Raw genomic sequence first — 23,206 nt, 5'->3', positions numbered from 1 at the left:
CTTATTTGTAGCGTGTTGTAAAATGTATATTGCTTTATAGCATTCATGTGTTGTTATATTATGACATAATGTCTTCACATCTGTAGTGTTATGTGGTTTTGAGTTACAATGGATGCCTTAAGTCTGAAATCTTCTGCAGTCCATTCATCCACTACGCTGAGCTAACAGCTAACTGTAAAGGGTGGGATCTGTCTATCTGTCTTCCTGTCTGTCATATGTAACTCAATAACATTTGACTCGATCCACTGCATCCTTAGCAAGCCTTTTGCTGTGGACCTCAGGAAGTGTAGTTTTAAATGTAGTACCATTTGGGCAGATGGTTACATGTCCAGGTGAGGAAGAAACCAATGTGGGCTTATCTCAAAACCTCATCTTAAAACATAAACAAATTATTTAAAAAACATAAAAAATACAAACTTAATATTACAAATCAAATACATATTAGCCTACTATTTAGTCTATTCACCTTTTTCATCCATTGCCAGAGCACTTTATAGGTAATTCTATAGGCTACTTTTTTATAAGAACAGTAAGTGACTCTCGTTTAACAAGCCTTCAGTCTAATCTCTGAAAAGTCTTTACCAAGTCTTTGGAAATAGTCACATAGCTCCTTATGGAAAACGTTGAAAGTAGGCTCTTTAGATATTTACTCTTGTGAATAAAACTTTCCCAAGCAGTATTCTAGCCTACATAAATGGCCAAATCATACTTTGGTCTTCCTCAAAATCACTAAAAATTATCCTATCTAGCTTAGTAACCATGGATTCAAATACACCAAAATACAGCGGCACGTTCGATCCGCGTCCTGCCAGTAAGACGTAGGGGACCCCCAAAGGGCCCCACTGTCAGGACAGGCTCCAATAAGAGTGTTTGAGCTCCCCACTCTCCTCTTTTGGAGCTGGATCTCTATCTTTCTCTCCCTCTCTCTCTCTATCGCTCTTTCTTTTCCTCTCAAATCAATAAGCTCTGACTCATAGTGCAGTTTTGCTACACAAAATAAGTTTCATTTAGCTGGTTCATGAAATTCAGCAGTTAACTTCAATTATTTTCTTATACTTACTTATGCTTCTTTTTTTTTCTTTTTTAAAGAAGGCTTTTTGTGCCTTTGATGGAGAGAGTGGATAGAGTTGGAAATCAGAGAGAGAGAGAGAGAGAGAGTGGGGAATGACATGCAGGAAAGGAGCCACAGGTTGGTTTCAACCTGGGCTGCCCGCTTGGAGGATGTGGCGCTCCACCTCGTTATCACTTTAGCTCCTCTTTCCATATATTATATTATCAAATAATTAAAGATTTTTGCATTTGAGGTAGACTAATGCTCAGTATTTTTTCTGTGAGTAGGTCTATTACTGCTATAAGTATTGGGATTTTATGATATTTTGACCTTGAACAAAAAAAAGGTCCAAATAAAGAAAATAAATCATCTTGAGTAAATTCAGTTTTTCACAAATATTATTATTTCTGCAGTCTTGTCTTTCTTCTATCCTGAAAAGCCTCAGTGTGCATCAACAACTGGTGCAGACATTTGAGCACAGTGACACACATGGAGGAGAACTCTGTTGTTTCTAAGACAGAAGAGCAAACACACAGTAAAAGAGGTGCAGACAGGTCCACAGATTCTACTTTTTGGTACCCATGAATAGACAGCAGGTGCTTGAGTGTTTTACTGTCCTTTTCATTTGTAACAATCACTGTTACCATAGCAACATATATTTCAAACAGAATTAGATATTGATGTGAAAGAAGCAAATGAGTGTTTTTATGACTTTAATTAAGTTACACAATAGTACACAAATAAATGTTATCAAACCTTCTTCTCGCTTTGCGCGTGCGCAGAGTGCAGCCGGGTTTAAGTTTTGTCGTTTTGGATTGGGTGTGTGCATCTTGATGAATAGACGATCTGGTAACGTTGTATCTCCATTCATACAAAGCATCACCGACACATGCAGGTGAAGTAAATCCTACCTGAACGCACGCGGGCTCCCTGCACGTTAACTCATACTGGAGTCTGTCTGTTTGTTCTTATCACGCCTCGGTCTGAGGATGTTTTTGTATTCCGGAGGACAGTTAGCTCTGTTTTAGCCTCTCTGCTGCAGATCTGCTGAGATTCTTTTTTTAATTTTGCCCCCACAGTCAACACACAGGAGCACGTGACCAGCCCGCGAGGAAGAGCAGTGCTGCAGCTGCAACACACACACACACACACACACACACACACACACACACACACACACACACACACACACACACACACACACACACACACACACACACACACACACACACACACACACACACAGAGCTGCTTCTCATGCAACACAGCCTCTGTTCAAGTGTCCCACTAATACTATCGACTGATATCTACACTGCAGCATTACCTGTGACAACATGGCATCTCTTTAATGATCACCTCATTTACTTAAACAGCACCTTTAATTTAATGTTTGCACTGCCTGTTATTTAATGTCTGTTTTTGATCATTTTGCACTATCTGCTTTTTAAACTTTGCTGTACATACATAAACAACACACCTTAAGAAGGTCAACACCTTTTTTTTATAATTATTATTATTATTATTATTGTTTTGTATTATTATTATTATCATTTATAATTATATTTTATTTGTATTTTTTTAAAATTATTATTATTATTATTATTATTATTATTATTATTATTATTATTATTATTATTTTTAATTCTGGTCTAATTACAGATTTTTTTCCTCAACTGTTTTTAGGTTCTTGCTTTAAATTACACATATATTTTTTATCCCTGCATGGGTTATGTACATTTCTTGTATAAGTCTATTTTAATTGCACAGTTTTAAGTTTGATTCATCTAGGGGTATTCTTTAAATCTTTTTTTAATATATATGTATGTGAGGGGGGGCGTCAGTTTTGTAGTTTAATTTGGAACAAATGTTTCATGTCATGTCTTTGTAACCTGCTACTGGATGCTTTGAATTTCCCTCTGGATCAATGAAGTATCTATCTATCTATCTATCTATCTATCTATCTATCTATCTATCTATCTATCTATCTATCTATCTATCTATCTATCTATCTATCTATCTATCTATCTATCTATAGGGTTGTGTGAATCAAGTAGACCTAAGTCAATAGAAACACACTTCATACTTAATTAAAAAAAATTATCTTATATACAAATAACATCGCAATTTATCACGCTGTGTTTTGTGAAACTGTAATGGATCCTTTGCATTAGCAACAATTAGGCCTGCTGTTACCATAGCAACATGTAGACCTATTGCAAACATAAAGGTTCTGAATGATAGATTGAAGTGACATTTGTAAAAGAAGTTGACTTTGACAAAACGCTTGTTTTTAATGACTTAAAGTGCGATATACACTCCTCCAAATCAATACAGGCTTACACTGACGACTCAGAAAGTATTCATCCAGCTGTCTACTCTTCTCGCCTTTGCGCTTGCGCAGAGTGCAGTCGTGCTCAGCCCTTGGTCGCGGGCACAGCAGGGTTGAAATTTGAATTGTTTTTGTTTATTTAGAATCTTCAAGCTTAGTAACCATGGGAACACATGAAGACAACAGCGCGTTCGATCCGCGCTGTTCCTTTAATGACGTCATTGAATACGTCATACAACTCTCAAACCGAGGTTATGAATAGGACCCGTGTGAACAGTCAGAGTACCACTTCCAAAGAGGAAATGTGGAGCTCGCCGAGAGCCAGGTGCTGGTGGATCTCTACTGGCACCGTCATGCCAGTTGGGGACCCCCAAAGGTCCCCACTGTCAGGCCAGGCTCCAGAGTGTTTGAGCTCTTGTCCTCTTTAGGAGCTGGATTTCTATCTTTCTCTCCCTCTCTCTCTCTATCGCTCTTTCTTTTCCTCTCAAATCAATAAGCTCTGACTCATAGTGCAGTTTATTAACTGCTACACAAAATAAGTTCCATTTAGCTGGTTCATGAAATTCAGCATTTAACTTCAATTATTTTCTTTTACTTACTTATGCTTCTTCTTTTTTTTTTTATGTATATATATTTATTTTGGGGCTTTTTCTGCCTTTGATGGAGAGATAGGACAGTGGATAGAGTTGGAAATCAGGGAGAGAGAGATTAGGGAATGACATGTGGGAAAGGAGCCACAGGTTGGATTTCATCCTGGGCCGCCCACTTGGAGGACCTTAGCCTCCATGGGGCGCGCCACTTTTTCTAAAATCAGCTTTGAAGGAGTATTTTTACTTGTATAGCTGGTTCATTTCATTCAGTCGTGTTAGTACTTTCAGCACCAACCCTGACATACATTTGATCCAAAAGGGCTCAGATGTAACTTATTTAGGGGTGTTTAATTAATTCCTTTAAAAGAGAACCCTCAGACAAATGATTAGCTTCAATTATACCCAATATCACTCACTGTGTAACATTAACTCTCTAATCACTTTAGCTCCTCTTTCCATATATTATATTATCAAATAATTAAAGATTTTTGCATTTGAGGTAGACTAATGCTCAGTATTCTTTCTGTGAGTAGGTCTATTACTGCTATAAGTATTGGGATTTTATGATATTTTGACCTTGAACAAAAAAAAGGTCCAAATAAAGAAAATAAATCATCTTGAGTAAATTCAGTTTTTCACAAATATTATTATTTCTGCAGTCTTGTCTTTCTTCTATCCTGAAAAGCCTCAGTGTGCATCAACAACTGGTGCAGACATTTGAGCACAGTGACACACATGGAGGAGAACTCTGTTGTTTCTAAGACAGAAGAGCAAACACACAGTAAAAGAGGTGCAGACAGGTCCACAGATTCTACTTTTTGGTACCCATGAATAGACAGCAGGTGCTTGAGTGTTTTACTGTCCTTTTCATTAGTAACAATCACTGTTACCATAGCAACATATATTTCAAACAGAATTAGATATTGATGTGAAAGAAGCAAATGAGTGTTTTTATGACTTTAATTAAGTTACACAATAGTACACAAATAAATGTTATCAAACCTTCTTCTCGCTTTGCGCGTGCGCAGAGTGCAGCCGGGTTTAAGTTTTGTAGTTTTGGATTGGGTGTGTGCATCTTGATGAATAGACGATCTGGTAACGTTGTATCTCCATTCATACAAAACGGGAGTGTTATCAGGAGTGTCATGGGCTTATTGTAGCCTATTTACAATTCAACATAAGAGACCTATTTGTTATTTTATTTATAATGATCCTATCTAGCTTAGTAACCATGGATTCAAAAACACCAAAATACAGCGGCACGTTCGATCCGCGCTGTTCCTTTAATGACGTCATTGAGTACGTCATACAACGCTCAAACCGAGGTTATAGATAGGACCCGTGTGAGCAGTCAGAGTACCACTTCCAAAGAGGAGATGTGGAGCTCTATCACCTGGCTAGATCCAGGTTGAGGCCCTAAGTGTCAGGTAGAGTCACCAGCATGGTCTGTATAGACCAAGGCTCGCCAAGAGCCAGGTGCTGGTGGATCTATACTGGCACCGTCCTGCCAGTAAGACGTAGGGGACCCCCAAAGGTCCCCACTGTCAGGACAGGCTTCAATAAGAGTGTTTGAGCTCCCCACTCTCCTCTTTTGGAGCTGGATCTCTATCTTTCTCTCCCTCTTTCTCTCTATCGCTCTTTCTTTTCCTCTCAAATCAATAAGCTCTGACTCATAGTGCAGACCCGTGTGAGCTGTCAGAGTACCACTCCCAAAGAGGAGAAGTGGAGCTCAAACACCTGGTTAGATCAGGTTCAGTGTCAGGTAGAGTCACCTCTATACTGGCACTGTCCTGTCAGTAGAAGGCGTAAGAGGGGACCCAGGTGGTCTCCTCTTTACGAGAAAGGAGGGACCTCCTGGGTCCCGTCTTATCCCGTAAAGGGGGGCCCAGGAAGGTCCCACACTGGCAGAATAGGTTATAACAGGAGTGTCTGAGCTCCCCACTCTCCTCTTTAGGAGCTGGATCTCTATCTTTCTCTCCCTCTCTCCCTCTTTCTCTCTATCACTCTTTCTTTTCCTCTCAAATCAATAAGCTCTGACTCATAGTGCAGTTTTGCTACACAAAATAAGTTCCATTTAGCTGGTTCATGAAATTCACCATTTAACTTCAATTATTTTCTTTTACTTACTTATGCTTCTTTTTTTTTCTTTTTTAAAGAAGGCTTTTTGTGCCTTTGATGGAGAGAGAGGACAGTGGATAGAGTTGGAAATCAGAGAGAGAGAGAGAGAGAGAGAGCGGGGAATGACATGCAGGAAAGGAGCCACATGTCACGTGTTTACTTCATTGTATTTTTACTGACATTCTCAGTATCATGCTTCTGATGTTTGTTGTTTTTTGTTTAAGTTTATATTCCCCCCCAACTGCTAATCTATCACTTCACCCTCCAGCCCGTCTCAAACATTATTTTTGGGTTTGGATATCTTGATGCAGGTGTCAGTGTCTTTTGACCAGTGCAGTATAACAGTTGACCAGCAGGGGGCGGCATCAGACTTTCTGTTTCTGTGTGGTTTTGAGTTACAATGGATGCCTTAAGTCTGAAATCTTCTGCAGTCCATTCATCCACTACACTGAGCTAACAGCTAACTGTAAAGGGTGGGATCTGTCTATCTGTCTTCCTGTCTGTCATATGTAACTCAATAACATTTGACTCGATCCACTGCATCCTTAGCAAGCCTTTTGCTGTGGACCTCAGGAAGTGTAGTTTTAAATGTAGTACCATTTGGGCAGATGGTGGCACCATAAGTTATTCTGTTCTTACCCCCTCCAAGAAGGCCCTTCTGCACTGGCTTTATTTTAGAAAAAGAGGTTACATGCACTACTGTTACAAACTCTATTCATGGTGGTTGTAACATTACTGATTGTAAGTCCACCTCAAAATTGGGATTTAAGTGTGGCTGTTCGGCACTGGTGGTGAGCAAAAAGATGTCAGGAGGCAGAAGTCAATGCAAAATGAAGTGATTGATTTATTAACCAAAAATAGCACCAAACAAAAGTCCCGGGTAACCTAATAAAACAAGATTACGTAAACCAAACGAAACCACAGCCTCACAGCAAGCTGCCACTAACCAAACAACCACCTTTCCCCCCCCCCAGACTCTGGCTTTATACAAGAAAACCCCAACTGGCCTCACTTTGTCTGATTAAGCTCAGGTGATTTCACTCAGCCTAATCACTCTGCAGGCCAGTGTAGGGAAGGTGGGAGCAGGTGAAAGGTATGGGACAACCTTTTCACATTTCCCCCTCCCCTGAAAGCTCGCCATCAGGATGGCGAGACAGGAAGTCGGCCACAACATTGTCCCTTCCAGGTCGATAATGGACCCTGAATCTGTAAGGCTGCATCTCAAGAGCCCATCTTGAAATGCGGTTGTTTGAGTCTTTCATTTTATGAAGCCACTGCAGGCCTCTGTGATCTGTCTCCAGAATAAAGTCTCTGCCTAGCAGATAGTATTTAAAGGTCTCTAACGCCCACTTGATGGCCAGACACTCAAGCTCAATAGCCGAGTACCTTGTCTCTCTTGGCCACAATTTCCGGCTGGCATAAGCAACCGGCTTCTGGGCAGTCCCTTCACCCTGAAGCAGGACAGCCCCCAGACCCACCCCTGAGGCATCAGTTTGCACGACGAAGGGTTGGCTGAAGTCTGGGCTCTGCAATACTGGATCATCACAGAGTGCCCCCTTCAGGTCAAGGAAAGCCAGTTCATGCTTTCCTTCCCATGGCAGTTGATTAGGGCTGGACTTCCTGGTAAGGTCAGTTAAAGGAGCTGCTCGTGTGGCAAATTGGGGAACAAAGCGTCGATACCACCCAGCCAGGCCAAGAAAAGACCTCAGCTCCTTCTTGGTACCGGGACGTGGACAATCCTTCACTGCCTGCACCTTGTCCTGTTGAGGTCGTATCACACCACGGCCCAGCAAATAGCCCAGGTACTTTGCTTCTGGTTGGGCTAGGGAACACTTTTTGGGCTGAACTGTCAGACCGGCCTGCTTGAGCCTCTGTAGAATTTCTCCCAGATGCCGCAGGTAAGCAGCTGAGAAGGATTCTGTCCCCTCCAAGACTCTGTCCATGAGTCGCTGAAACGTGGCTGGGGCCCCATGCAGACCAAAGGGCATGACCGTAAACTGGAAAAGGCCTTGGGAAGTTCTGAAAGCAGTGTACTGCCGGGCCTTTGGAGCCAGCGGCACCTGCCAATACCCCTTGCATAGATCGAGTGTGCTGATGTACTGGGCCTGTCCAACACGCTCAATAAGGTCATCCAGCCTTGGGGTGGGATAGGCATCAAACTTTGACTGAGCATTAAGTTTACGAAAGTCAATGCAAAATCTAATAGTGCTATCTTTTTAAAGTACTAGCACTACAGGACTGCTCCACTCACTGTGAGATTTTTCAATTACACCCAGTGTCATCATTAACTCCAGCTCCTTCTTCAGGGCTGGCAGCAACCTCTCTGGAATCCGGTACATTTTCTCGCGGACAGGAGAAGGATCTTCCAGGATAATGTTATGTTCCACTATGTTGGTGTAACCTGGTTTGTCTTTAAGCAACTCTGGAGGAACAATGGCTAGCAGCTCACTCTGCATTTGTGGGGTGAGATGAGCAAGGTCCAACTGAATTTGAGTCTCATCTTGATTTGGCAAAAACTGATCAGTTTGGTCCTCCTCCGTCTTTACAGCTCTGACCAGAAGCTGCTGGCTAGACTGACTGGGCTTTGGTACCCATTCTTTAAGGAGATTGACATGATAAGTCTGCTTCTTCCGACGACGTTGGGGCATGTCAAGTTCATAAGTCGCAGGACCCATCTTCCTCAGAACTTTAAAAGGCCCCTGCCACTTGGCTAGCAGCTTGTTGTCTGTGGTTGGTAGAAGCAGCAGGACCTCTTGCCCCGGCTGGAAAACTCTGACCTTTGTCTTTTTGTCAAACATCTCTTTTTGTCTCTTCTGGGCTTGCTCCATATTAGCCTGAACCCTGGTTGCCATCTGCTCCATCTTTTCCCTCATTTTAAGGACGTACTGGAGGACAGGTACTGGCTTCAAACCACTGGATGGCTCCCAGGTGTCTCTTAGCACATCAAGAGGTCCTCTCACTCGCCTTCCATACAGGAGTTCAAAGGGCGAATAGCCGGTTGAGGCATGAGGGACTTCCCTGTAAGAGAAAAGCAGCGGCAGCCAACAGTCCCAGTCTTTTCCATCTTCAGCCACAAACTTCCTCAACATCGCCTTCAGTGTCTGATTGTATCTCTCCACTAACCCGTCAGTCTGGGGGTGGTAAGGGGTGGTCTTAATACTTTTAACCCCCAACAAGCTATACACCTGCTTTAATGTCTGAGATAGAAAAGCAGCACCCTGGTCTGTCACTATCTCCCTGGGAATGCCTACTCTGGAAAACAGCTGTAAGAGAATAGGTGCCATGGCCCTTGCTGTAATTCGCTTCAGCGGGAAAGCTTCAGGATAGCGGGTGGCATAGTCACATATTACCAGTATGTATCTATAGCCTGACCTAGACCTTTCTAGAGGCCCTACAATGTCCATACCTATCCTAGAAAATGGAACATCAATTATTGGCATGGGCAGCAGTGGAAACTGCTGTACTTTCTTGCAACTGGACAATTGACACTCATGACAGGTTTTACACAACATTTGAACATCAGTGTACAAACCAGGCCAAAAGAATTTACAGGAAATACGGTCCAATGTTTTAACACTGCCCAAATGACTTGCCCAAGGTATGCTGTGGCCCAACATCAATACCTTGTCCCTCAAGCTTTCTGGCACTACAAGCTGCTCGGCTGCCCCCCTTTCTGGCTGATGGTACAGTAACCCCTTGCGCATCAGAAAACTCTCCCCCGTTAAGGAGGGGGATACCCCCGTGCTCACACCATCTATCACAGTGACCTTGCTGAAAGCACTTTGTAACGTGTTGTCTTCCCTCTGAAGCTGGCTTAAATCCCCAGGAACATCCCACCACTGCCACCAAATGTAACATTACTGATTGTAAGTCCACCTCAAAATTGGGATTTAAGTGTGGCTGTTCGGCACTGGTGGTGAGCAAAAAGATGTCAGGAGGCAGAAGTCAATGCAAAATGAAGTGATTGATTTATTAACCAAAAATAGCACCAAACAAAAGTCCCGGGTAACCTAATAAAACAAGATTACGTAAACCAAACGAAACCACAGCCTCACAGCAAGCTGCCACTAACCAAACAACCACCTTTCCCCCCCCCCCAGACCCTGGCTTTATACAAGAAAACCCCAACTGGCCTCACTTTGTCTGATTAAGCTCAGGTGATTTCACTCAGCCTAATCACTCTGTTTCTAAGACAGAAGAGCAAACACACAGTAAAAGAGGTGCAGACAGGTCCAGAGATTCTACTTTTTGGTACCCATGAATAGACAGCAGGTGCTTGAGTGTTTTACTGTCCTTTTCATTAGTAACAATCACTGTTACCATAGCAACATATATTTCAAACAGAATTAGATATTGATGTGAAAGAAGCAAATGAGTGTTTTTATGACTTTAATTAAGTTACACAATAGTACACAAATAAATGTTATCAAACCTTCTTCTCGCTTTGCGCGTGCGCAGAGTGCAGCCAGGTTTAAGTTTTGTAGTTTTGGATTGGGTGTGTGCATCTTGATGAATAAACGATCTGGTAACGTTGTATCTCCATTCATACAAAACGGGAGTGTTATCAGGAGTGTCATGGGCTTATTGTAGCCTATTTACAATTCAACATAAGAGACATATTTGTTATTTTATTTATAATGATCCTATCTAGCTTAGTAACCATGGATTCAAATACACCAAAATACAGCGGCACGTTCGATCCGCGCTGTTCCTTTAATGACGTCATTGAGTACGTCATACAACTCTCAAACCGAGGTTATAGATAGGACCCGTGTGAGCAGTCAGAGTACCACTTCCAAAGAGGAGATGTGGAGCTCTATCACCTGGCTAGATCCAGGTTGAGGCCCTAAGTGTCAGGTAGAGTCACCAGCATGGTCTGTATAGACCAAGGCTCGCCAAGAGCCAGGTGCTGGTGGATCTATACTGGCACCGTCCTGCCAGTAAGACGTAGGGGACCCCCAAAGGTCCCCACTGTCAGGACAGGCTTCAATAAGAGTGTTTGAGCTCCCCACTCTCCTCTTTTGGAGCTGGATCTCTATCTTTCTCTCCCTCTTTCTCTCTATCGCTCTTTCTTTTCCTCTCAAATCAATAAGCTCTGACTCATAGTGCAGACCCGTGTGAGCTGTCAGAGTACCACTCCCAAAGAGGAGAAGTGGAGCTCAAACACCTGGTTAGATCAGGTTCAGTGTCAGGTAGAGTCACCTCTATACTGGCACTGTCCTGTCAGTAGAAGGCGTAAGAGGGGACCCAGGTGGTCTCCTCTTTACGAGAAAGATATATATATATATATATATATATATATATATAGGGGCTCTTGCTCCTTTTATGGAGAGAGAGGTCAGTGGATAGAGTTGGAAATCAGGGAGAGAGAGATTAGGGAATGACATGTTCCTTTAATGATGTCATTGAATAAGTCATACAACTCTCAAACCGAGGTTTTAAAGAGTAACTAAACCCTAAACCACTTTTTTCAACTCTAAACCTCTGTATTTGAGTATTAAGTAATGTTCTGGATCAACTCTTTTAAAAAAATTATTATTATTATTATTATTATTATTATTATTATTTTTAATTCAGGTCTAATTACAGATTTTTTTTCCTCAACTGTTTTTAGGTTCTTGCTTTAAATTACACATATATTTTTTATCCCTGCATGGGTTATGTACATTTCTTGTATAAGTCTATTTTAATTGCACAGTTTTAAGTTTGATTCATCTAGAGGTATTCTTTAAATCTTTTTTTAATATATATGTATGTGAGGGGGGGCGTCAGTTTTGTAGTTTAATTTGTAACAAATGTTTCATGTCATGTCTTTGTAACCTGCTACTGGATGCTTTGAATTTCCCTCTGGATCAATAAAGTATCTATCTATCTATCTATCTATCTATCTATCTATCTATCTATCTATCTATCTATCTATCTATCTATCTATAGGGTTGTGTGAATCAAGTAGACCTAAGTCAATAGAAACACACTTTATACTTAATTAAAAAAAATTATCTTATATACAAATAACATCGCAATTTATCACGCTGTGTTTTGTGAAATTGTAATGGATCCTTTGCATTAGCAACAATTAGGCCTGCTGTTACCATAGCAACATGTAGACCTATTGCAAACATAAAGGTTCTGAATGATAGATTGAAGTGACATTTGTAAAAGAAGTTGACTTTGACAAAACGCTTGTTTTTAATGACTTAAAGTGCGATATACACTCCTCCAAATCAATACAGGCTTACACTGACGACTCAGAAAGTATTCATCCAGCTGTCTACTCTTCTCGCCTTTGCGCTTGCGCAGAGTGCAGTCGTGCTCAGCCCTTGGTCGCGGGCACAGCAGGGTTGAAATTTGAATTGTTTTTGTTTATTTAGAATCTTCAAGCTTAGTAACCATAGGAACACAAGAAGACAACAGCGCGTTCGATCCGCGCTGTTCCTTTAATGACGTCATTGAATACGTCATACAACTCTCAAACCGAGGTTATGAATAGGACCCGTGTGAACAGTCAGAGTACCACTTCCAAAGAGGAAATGTGGAGCTCGCCGAGAGCCAGGTGCTGGTGGATCTCTACTGGCACCGTCATGCCAGTTGGGGACCCCCAAAGGTCCCCACTGTCAGGCCAGGCTCCAGAGTGTTTGAGCTCTTGTCCTCTTTAGGAGCTGGATTTCCATCCCTCTCTTCCATTTAGCTGGTTCATGAAATTCAGCATTTAACTTCAATTATTTTCTTTTACTTACTTATGCTTCTTTTTTTTATGTATATATATTTATTTTGGGGCTTTTTCTGCCTTTGATGGAGAGATAGGACGGTGGATAGAGTTGGAAATCAGGGAGAGAGATTAGGGAATGACATGTGGGAAAGGAGCCACAGGTTGGATTTCATCCTGGGCCGCCCACTTGGAGGACCTTAGCCTCCATGGGGCGCGCCACTTTTTCTAAAATCAGCTTTGAAGGAGTATTTTTACTTGTATAGCTGGTTCATTTCATTCAGTCGTGTTAGTACTTTCAGCACCAACCCTGACATACATTTGATCCAAAAGGGCTCAGATGTAACTTATTTAGGGGTGTTTAATTAATTCCTTTAAAAGAGAACCCTCAGACAAATGATTAGCTTCAATTATACCCAATATCACTCACTGTGTAACATTAACTCTCTTATCACTTTAGCTCCTCTTTCCATATATTATATTATCAAATAATTAAAGATTTTTGCATTTGAGGTAGACTAATGCTCAGTATTTTTTCTGTGAGTAGGTCTATTACTGCTATAAGTATTGGGATTTTATGATATTTTGACCTTGAACAAAAAAAAGGTCCAAATAAAGAAAATAAATCATCTTGAGTAAATTCAGTTTTTCACAAATATTATTATTTCTGCAGTCTTGTCTTTCTTCTATCCTGAAAAGCCTCAGTGTGCATCAACAACTGGTGCAGACATTTGAGCACAGTGACACACATGGAGGAGAACTCTGTTGTTTCTAAGACAGAAGAGCAAACACACAGTAAAAGAGGTGCAGACAGGTCCACAGATTCTACTTTTTGGTACCCATGAATAGACAGCAGGTGCTTGAGTGTTTTACTGTCCTTTTCATGAGTAACAATCACTGTTACCATAGCAACATATATTTCAAACAGAATTAGATATTGATGTGAAAGAAGCAAATGAGTGTTTTTATGACTTTAATTAAGTTACACAATAGTACACAAATAAATGTTATCAAACCTTCTTCTCGCTTTGCGCGTGCGCAGAGTGCAGCCGGGTTTAAGTTTTGTAGTTTTGGATTGGGTGTGTGCATCTTGATGAATAGACGATCTGGTAACGTTGTATCTCCATTCATACAAAACGGGAGTGTTATCAGGAGTGTCATGGGCTTATTGTAGCCTATTTACAATTCAACATAAGAGACCTATTTGTTATTTTATTTATAATGATCCTATCTAGCTTAGTAACCATGGATTCAAATACACCAAAATACAGCGGCACGTTCGATCCGCGCTGTTCCTTTAATGACGTCATTGAGTACGTCATACAACTCTCAAACCGAGGTTATAGATAGGACCCGTGTGAGCAGTCAGAGTACCACTTCCAAAGAGGAGATGTGGAGCTCTATCACCTGGCTAGATCCAGGTTGAGGCCCTAAGTGTCAGGTAGAGTCACCAGCATGGTCTGTGTAGACCAAGGCTCGCCAAGAGCCAGGTGCTGGTGGATCTATACTGGCACCGTCCTGCCAGTAAGACGTAGGGGACCCCCAAAGGTCCCCACTGTCAGGACAGGCTTCAATAAGAGTGTTTGAGCTCCCCACTCTCCTCTTTTGGAGCTGGATCTCTATCTTTCTCTCCCTCTTTCTCTCTATCACTCTTTCTTTTCCTCTCAAATCAATAAGCTCTGACTCATAGTGCAGTTTTGCTACACAAAATAAGTTCCATTTAGCTGGTTCATGAAATTCAGCATTTAACTTCAATTATTTTCTTATACTTACTTATGCTTCTTCTATTTTCTTTTTTAAAGAAGGCTTTTTGTGCCTTTGATGGAGAGAGAGGACAGTGGATAGAGTTGGAAATCAGAGAGAGAGAGAGAGTGGGGAATGACATGTGGGAAAGGAGCCACATGTCACGAGTTTACTTCATTGTATTTTTACTGACATTCTCAGTATCATGCTTCTGATGTTTGTTTTTTTTTGTTTAATTTTATATTCCCCCTCAACTGCTAATCTATCACTTCACCCTCCAGCCCGTCTCAAACATTATTTTTGGGTTTGGATATCTTGATGCAGGTGTCAGTGTCTTTTGACCAGTGCAGTATAACAGTTGACCAGCAGGGGGCGGCATCAGACTTTCTGTTTCTGTGTGGTTTTGAGTTACAATGGATGCCTTAAGTCTGAAATCTTCTGCAGTCCATTCATCCACTACGCTGAGCTAACAGCTAACTGTAAAGGGTGGGATCTGTCTATCTGTCTTCCTGTCTGTCATATGTAACTCAATAACATTTGACTCGATCCACTGCATCCTTAGCAAGCCTTTTGCTGTGGACCTCAGGAAGTGTAGTTTTAAATGTAGTACCATTTGGGCAGATGGTGGCACCATAAGTTATTCTGTTCTTACCCCCTCCAAGAAGGCCCTTCTGCACTGGCTTTATTTTAGAAAAAGAGGTTACATGCACTACTGTTACAAACTCTATTCATGGTGGTTATGCCTTTATTTGATAGGACAGTGGGTAGAGTAGGACCTAGGGGTGAGCGAGAGAGTGGGGAAAAGAGTGTAAAGGAGACCAGGTCAGACTAGAACCCAGAGAGAATGTCCCAGGTCCTCCAGCAGTCTATAGCAGCACATGCGTTGTGATCTCGAGAAAAAAACCACAATTTACTTGTTATCATGATATTAAAGACTTAAATGAGATGTATGGAGGTCCGGTTTGGGCTTCCATAATTATTAGTTAATTTGCACATTGCTGAAAGAAATGTCAGACCAACAAAAAAGTCACATGTCCAGGTGAGGAAGAAACCAATGTGGGCTTATCTCAAAACCTCATCTTAAAACATAAACAAATTATTTAAAAAACATAAAAATACAAACTTAATATTACAAATCAAATACATATTAGCCTACTATTTAGTCTATTCACCTTTTTCATCCATTGCCAGAGCACTTTATAGGTAATTCTATAGGCTACTTTTTTATAAGAACAGTAAGTGAATCTCGTTTAACAAGCCTTCAGTCTAATCTCTGAAAAGTCTTTACCAAGTCTTTGGAAATAGTCACATAGCTCCTTATGGAAAACGTTGAAAGTAGGCTCTTCAGATATTTACTCTTGTGAATAAAACTTTCCCAAGCAGTATTCTAGCCTACATAAATGGCCAAATCATACTTTGGTCTTCCTCAAAATCACTAAAAATTATCCTATCTAGCTTAGTAACCATGGATTCAAATACACCAAAATACAGCGGCACGTTCGATCCGCGCTGTTCCTTTAATGACGTCATTGAGTACGTCATACAACTCTCAAACCGAGGTTATAGATAGGACCCGTGTGAGCAGTCAGAGTACCACTCCCAAAGAGGAGAAGTGGAGCTCAAACACCTGGTTAGATCCAGGTTCAGTGTCAGGTAGAGTCACCTCTATACTGGCACTGTCCTGTCAGTAGAAGGCGTAAGAGGGGACCCAGGTGGTCTCCTCTTTACGAGAAAGGGGGGACCTCCTGGGTCCCGTCTTATCCCGTAAAGGGGGGCCCAGGAAGGTCCCACACTGGCAGGATAGGTTCTAACAGGAGTGTCTGAGCTCCCCACTCTCCTCTTTTTGAGCTGGATCTCTATCTTTCTCTCCCTCTTTCTCTCTATCGCTCTTTCTTTTCCTCTCAAATCAATAAGCTCTGACTCATAGTGCAGTTTATTAACTGCTACACAAAATAAGTTTCATTTAGCTGGTTCATGAAATTCAGCATTTAACTTCAATTATTTTCTTTTACTTACTTATGCTTCTTTTTTTTCTTTTTTAAAGAAGGCTTTTTCTGCCTTTGATGGAGAGAGAGGACAGTGGATAGAGTTGGAAATCAGGGAGAGAGAGAGAGCGGGGAATGACATGCAGGAAGGGAGCCACATGTCACGTGTTTACTTCATTGTATTTTTACTGACATTCTCAGTATCATGCTTCTGATGTTAATCTATCACTTCACCCTCCAGCCCGTCTCAAACATTATTTTTGGGTTTGAATATCTTAATGCAGGTGTCAGTGTCTTTTGACCAGTGCAGTATAACAGTTGACCAGCAGGGGGCGGCATCAGACTTTCTGTTTCTGTGTGGTTTTGAGTTACAATGGATGCCTTAAGTCTGAAATCTTCTGCAGTCCATTCATCCACTACGCTGAGCTAACAGCTAACTGTAAAGGGTGGGATCTGTCTATCTGTCTTCCTGTCTGTCATATGTAACTCAATAACATTTGACTCGATCCACTGCATCCTTAGCAAGCCTTTTGCTGTGGACCTCAGGAAGTGTAGTTTTAAATGTAGTACCATTTGGGCAGATGGTGGCACCATAAGTTATTCTGTTCTCACCCCCTCCAAGAAGGCCCTTCTGCACTGGCTTTATTTTAGAAAAAGAGGTTACATGCACTACTGTTACAAACTCTATTCATGGTGGTTGTAACATTACTGATTGTAAGTCCACCTCAAAATTGGGATTTAAGTGTGGCTGTTCGGCACTGGTGGTGAGCAAAAAGATGTCAGGAGGCAGAAGTCAATGCAAAATGAAGTGATTGATTTATTAACCAAAAATAGCACCAAACAAAAGTCCCGGGTAACCTAATAAAACAAGATTACATAAACCAAACGAAACCACAGCCTCACAGCAAGCTGCCACTAACCAAACAACCACCTTTCCCCCCCCCAGACTCTGGCTTTATACAAGAAAACCCCAACTGGCCTCACTTTGTCTGATTAAGCTCAGGTGATTTCACTCAGCCTAATCACTCTGCAGGCCAGTGTAGGGAAGGTGGGGGCAGGTGAAAGGTATGGGACAACCTTTTCACATTTCCCCCTCCCCTGAAAGCTCGCCATCAGGATGGCGAGACAGGAAGTCGGCCACAACATTGTCCCTTCCAGGTCGATAATGGACCCTGAATCTGTAAGGCTGCATCTCAAGAGCCCATCTTGAAATGCGGTTGTTTGAGTCTTTCATTTTATGAAGCCACTGCAGGCCTCTGTGATCTGTCTCCAGAATAAAGTCTCTGCCTAGCAGATAGTATTTAAAGGTCTCTAACGCCCACTTGATGGCCAGACACTCCAGCTCAATAGCCGAGTACCTTGTCTCTCTTGGCCACAATTTCCGGCTGGCATAAGCAACCGGCTTCTGGGCAGTCCCTTCACCCTGAAGCAGGACAGCCCCCAGACCCACCCCTGAGGCATCAGTTTGCACAACAAAGGGTTGGCTGAAGTCTGGGCTCTGCAATACTGGATCATCACAGAGTGCCCCCTTCAGGTCAAGGAAAGCCAGTTCATGCTTTCCTTCCCATGGCAGTTGATTAGGGCTGGACTTCCTGGTAAGGTCAGTTAAAGGAGCTGCTCGTGTGGCAAATTGGGGAACAAAGCGTCGATACCACCCAGCCAGGCCAAGAAAAGACCTCAGCTCCTTCTTGGTACCGGGACGTGGACAATCCTTCACTGCCTGCACCTTGTCCTGTTGAGGCCGTATCACACCACGGCCCAGCAAATAGCCCAGGTACTTTGCTTCTGGTTGGGCTAGGGAACACTTTTTGGGCTGAACTGTCAGACCGGCCTGCTTGAGCCTCTGTAGAATTTCTCCCAGATGCCGCATGTGATCCTCCCATGTCAGACTGAAAATGACAATGTCATCTAGGTAAGCAGCTGAGAAGGATTCTGTCCCCTCCAAGACTCTGTCCATGAGTCGCTGAAACGTGGCTGGGGCCCCATGCAGACCAAAGGGCATTACCGTAAACTGGAAAAGGCCTTGGGAAGTTCTGAAAGCAGTGTACTGCCGGGCCTTTGGAGCCAGCGGCACCTGCCAATACCCCTTGCATAGATCGAGTGTGCTGATGTACTGGGCCTGTCCAACACGCTCAATAAGGTCATCCAGCCTTGGGGTGGGATAGGCATCAAACTTTGACTGAGCATTAAGTTTACGAAAGTCAATGCAAAATCTAATAGTGCTATCTTTTTAAAGTACTAGCACTACAGGACTGCTCCACTCACTGTGAGATTTTTCAATTACACCCAGTGTCATCATTAACTCCAGCTCCTTCTTCAGGGCTGGCAGCAACCTCTCTGGAATCCGGTACATTTTCTCGCGGACAGGAGAAGGATCTTCCAGGATAATGTTATGTTCCACTATGTTGGTGTAACCTGGTTTGTCTTTAAGCAACTCTGGAGGAACAATGGCTAGCAGCTCACTCTGCATTTGTGGGGTGAGATGAGCAAGGTCCAACTGAATTTGAGTCTCATCTTGATTTGGCAAAAACTGATCAGTTTGGTCCTCCTCCGTCTTTACAGCTCTGACCAGAAGCTGCTGGCTAGACTGACTGGGCTTTGGTACCCATTCTTTAAGGAGATTGACGTGATAAGTCTGCTTCTTCCGCCGACGTTGGGGCATGTCAAGTTCATAAGTCGCAGGACCCATCTTCCTCAGAACTTTAAAAGGCCCCTGCCACTTGGCTAGCAGCTTGTTGTCTGTGGTTGGTAGAAGCAGCAGGACCTCTTGCCCCGGCTGGAAAACTCTGACCTTTGTCTTTTTGTCAAACATCTCTTTTTGTCTCTTCTGGGCTTGCTCCATATTAGCCTGAACCCTGGTTGCCATCTGCTCCATCTTTTCCCTCATTTTAAGGACGTACTGGAGGACAGGTACTGGCTTCAAACCACTGGATGGCTCCCAGGTGTCTCTTAGCACATCAAGAGGTCCTCTCACTCGCCTTCCATACAGGAGTTCAAAGGGCGAATAGCCGGTTGAGGCATGAGGGACTTCCCTGTAAGAGAAAAGCAGATACGGCAGCCAACAGTCCCAGTCTTTTCCATCTTCAGCCACAAACTTCCTCAACATCGCCTTCAGTGTCTGATTGTATCTCTCCACTAACCCGTCAGTCTGGGGGTGGTAAGGGGTGGTCTTAATACTTTTAACCCCCAACAAGCTATACACCTGCTTTAATGTCTGAGATAGAAAAGCAGCACCCTGGTCTGTCACTATCTCCCTGGGAATGCCTACTCTGGAAAACAGCTGTAAGAGAATAGGTGCCATGGCCCTTGCTGTAATTCGCTTCAGCGGGAAAGCTTCAGGATAGCGGGTGGCATAGTCACATATTACCAGTATGTATCTATAGCCTGACCTAGACCTTTCTAGAGGCCCTACAATGTCCATACCTATCCTAGAAAATGGAACATCAATTATTGGCATGGGCAGCAGTGGAAACTGCTGTACTTTCTTGCAACTGGACAATTGACACTCATGACAGGTTTTACACAACATTTGAACATCAGTGTACAAACCAGGCCAAAAGAATTTACAGGAAATACGGTCCAATGTTTTAACACTGCCCAAATGACCTGCCCAAGGTATGCTGTGGCCCAACATCAATACCTTGTCCCTCAAGCTTTCTGGCACTACAAGCTGCTCGGCTGCCCCCCTTTCTGGCTGATGGTACAGTAACCCCTTGCGCATCAGAAAACTCTCCCCCGTTAAGGAGGGGGATACCCCCGTGCTCACACCATCTATCTCAGTGACCTTGCTGAAGGCACTTTGTAACGTGTTGTCTTCCCTCTGAAGCTGGCTTAAATCCCCAGGAACATCCCACCACTGCCACCAAATGTAACATTACTGATTGTAAGTCCACCTCAAAATTGGGATTGAAGTGTGGCTGTTCGGCACTGGTGGTGAGCAAAAAGATGTCAGGAGGCAGAAGTCAATGCAAAATGAAGTGATTGCTTTATTAACCAAAAATAGCACCAAACAAAAGTCCCGGGTAACCTAATAAAACAAGATTACGTAAACCAAACGAAACCACAGCCTCACAGCAAGCTGCCACTAACCAAACAACCACCTTTCCCCCCCCCCAGACTCTGGCTTTATACAAGAAAACCCCAACTGGCCTCACTTTGTCTGATAAAGCTCAGGTGATTTCACTCAGCCTAATCACTCTGTTTCTAAGACAGAAGAGCAAACACACAGTAAAAGAGGTGCAGACAGGTCCAGAGATTCTACTTTTTGGTACCCATGAATAGACAGCAGGTGCTTGAGTGTTTTACTGTCCTTTTCATTAGTAACAATCACTGTTACCATAGCAACATATATTTCAAACAGAATTAGATATTGATGTGAAAGAAGCAAATGAGTGTTTTTATGACTTTAATTAAGTTACACAATAGTACACAAATAAATGTTATCAAACCTTCTTCTCGCTTTGCGCGTGCGCAGAGTGCAGCCGGGTTTAAGTTTTGTAGTTTTGGATTGGGTGTGTGCATCTTGATGAATAGACGATCTGGTAACGTTGTATCTCCATTCATACAAAACGGGAGTGTTATCAGGAGTGTCATGGGCTTATTGTAGCCTATTTACAATTCAACATAAGAGACCTATTTGTTATTTTATTTATAATGATCCTATCTAGCTTAGTAACCATGGATTCAAATACACCAAAATACAGCGGCACGTTCGATCCGCGCTGTTCCTTTAATGACGTCATTGAGTACGTCATACAACTCTCAAACCGAGGTTATAGATAGGACCCGTGTGAGCAGTCAGAGTACCACTTCCAAAGAGGAGATGTGGAGCTCTATCACCTGGCTAGATCCAGGTTGAGGCCCTAAGTGTCAGGTAGAGTCACCAGCATGGTCTGTATAGACCAAGGCTCGCCAAGAGCCAGGTGCTGGTGGATCTATACTGGCACCGTCCTGCCAGTAAGACGTAGGGGACCCCCAAAGGTCCCCACTGTCAGGACAGGCTTCAATAAGAGTGTTTGAGCTCCCCACTCTCCTCTTTAGGAGCTGGATCTCTATCTTTCTCTCCCTCTTTCTCTCTATCGCTCTTTCGTTTCCTCTCAAATCAATAAGCTCTGACTCATAGTGCAGACCCGTGTGAGCTGTCAGAGTACCACTCCCAAAGAGGAGAAGTGGAGCTCAAACACCTGGTTAGATCAGGTTCAGTGTCAGGTAGAGTCACCTCTATACTGGCACTGTCCTGTCAGTAGAAGGCGTAAGAGGGAACCCAGGTGGTCTCCTCTTTACGAGAAAGGGGGGACCTCCTGGGTCCCGTCTTATCCCGTAAAGGGGGGCCCAGGAAGGTCCCACACTGGCAGGATAGGTTCTAACAGGAGTGTCTGAGCTCCCCACTCTCCTCTTTTGGAGCTGGATCTCTATCTTTCTCTCCCTCTTTCTCTCTATCGCTCTTTCTTTTCCTCTCAAATCAATAAGCTCTGACTCATAGTGCAGTTTATTAACTGCTACACAAAATAAGTTTCATTTAGCTGGTTCATGAAATTCACCATTTAACTTCAATTATTTTCTTTTACTTACTTATGCTTCTTTTTTTTTCTTTTTTAAAGAAGGCTTTTTGTGCCTTTGATGGAGAGAGAGGACAGTGGATAGAGTTGGAAATCAGGGAGAGAGAGAGAGAGAGCGGGGAATGACATGCAGGAAAGGAGCCACATGTCACGAGTTTACTTCATTGTATTTTTACTGACATTCTCAGTATCATGCTTCTGATGTTTGTTGTTTTTTGTTTAATTTGATATTCCCCCCCAACTGCTAATCTATCACTTCACCCTCCAGCCCGCCTCAAACATTATTTTTGGGTTTGGATATCTTGATGCAGGTGTCAGTGTCTTTTGACCAGTGCAGTATAACAGTTGACCAGCAGGGGGCGGCATCAGACTTTCTGTTTCTGTGTGGTTTTGAGTTACAATGGATGCCTTAAGTCTGAAATCTTCTGCAGTCCATTCATCCACTACGCTGAGCTAACAGCTAACTGTAAAGGGTGGGATCTGTCTATCTGTCTTCCTGTCTGTCATATGTAACTCAATAACATTTGACTCGATCCACTGCATCCTTAGCAAGCCTTTTGCTGTGGACCTCAGGAAGTGTAGTTTTAAATGTAGTACCATTTGGGCAGATGGTGGCACCATAAGTTATTCTGTTCTTACCCCCTCCAAGAAGGCCCTTCTGCACTGGCTTTATTTTAGAAAAAGAGGTTACATGCACTACTGTTACAAACTCTATTCATGGTGGTTATGCCTTTATTTGACAGGACAGTGGGTAGAGTAGGACCTAGGGGTGAGCGAGAGAGTGGGGAAAAGAGTGTAAAGGAGACCAGGTCAGACTAGAACCCAGAGAGAATGTCCCAGGTCCTCCAGCAGTCTATAGCAGCACATGCGTTGTGATCTCGAGAAAACAACCACAATTTACTTGTTATCATGACATTAAAGACTTAAATGAGATGTATGGAGGTCCGGTTTGGGCTTCCATAATTATTAGTTAATTTGCACATTGCTGAAAGAAGTGTCAGACCAACAAAAAAGTCACATGTCCAGGTGAGGAAGAAACCAATGTGGGCTTATCTCAAAACCTCATCTTAAAACATAAACAAATTATTTAAAAAACATAAAAATACAAAAAGAATAATACAAATCA

Source organism: Labrus bergylta, chromosome 16 (genome assembly GCF_963930695.1).
Source record: "Labrus bergylta chromosome 16, fLabBer1.1, whole genome shotgun sequence".
NCBI lineage: Eukaryota > Metazoa > Chordata > Actinopteri > Labriformes > Labridae > Labrus > Labrus bergylta.
This window is presented reverse-complemented; position numbering follows the sequence as displayed.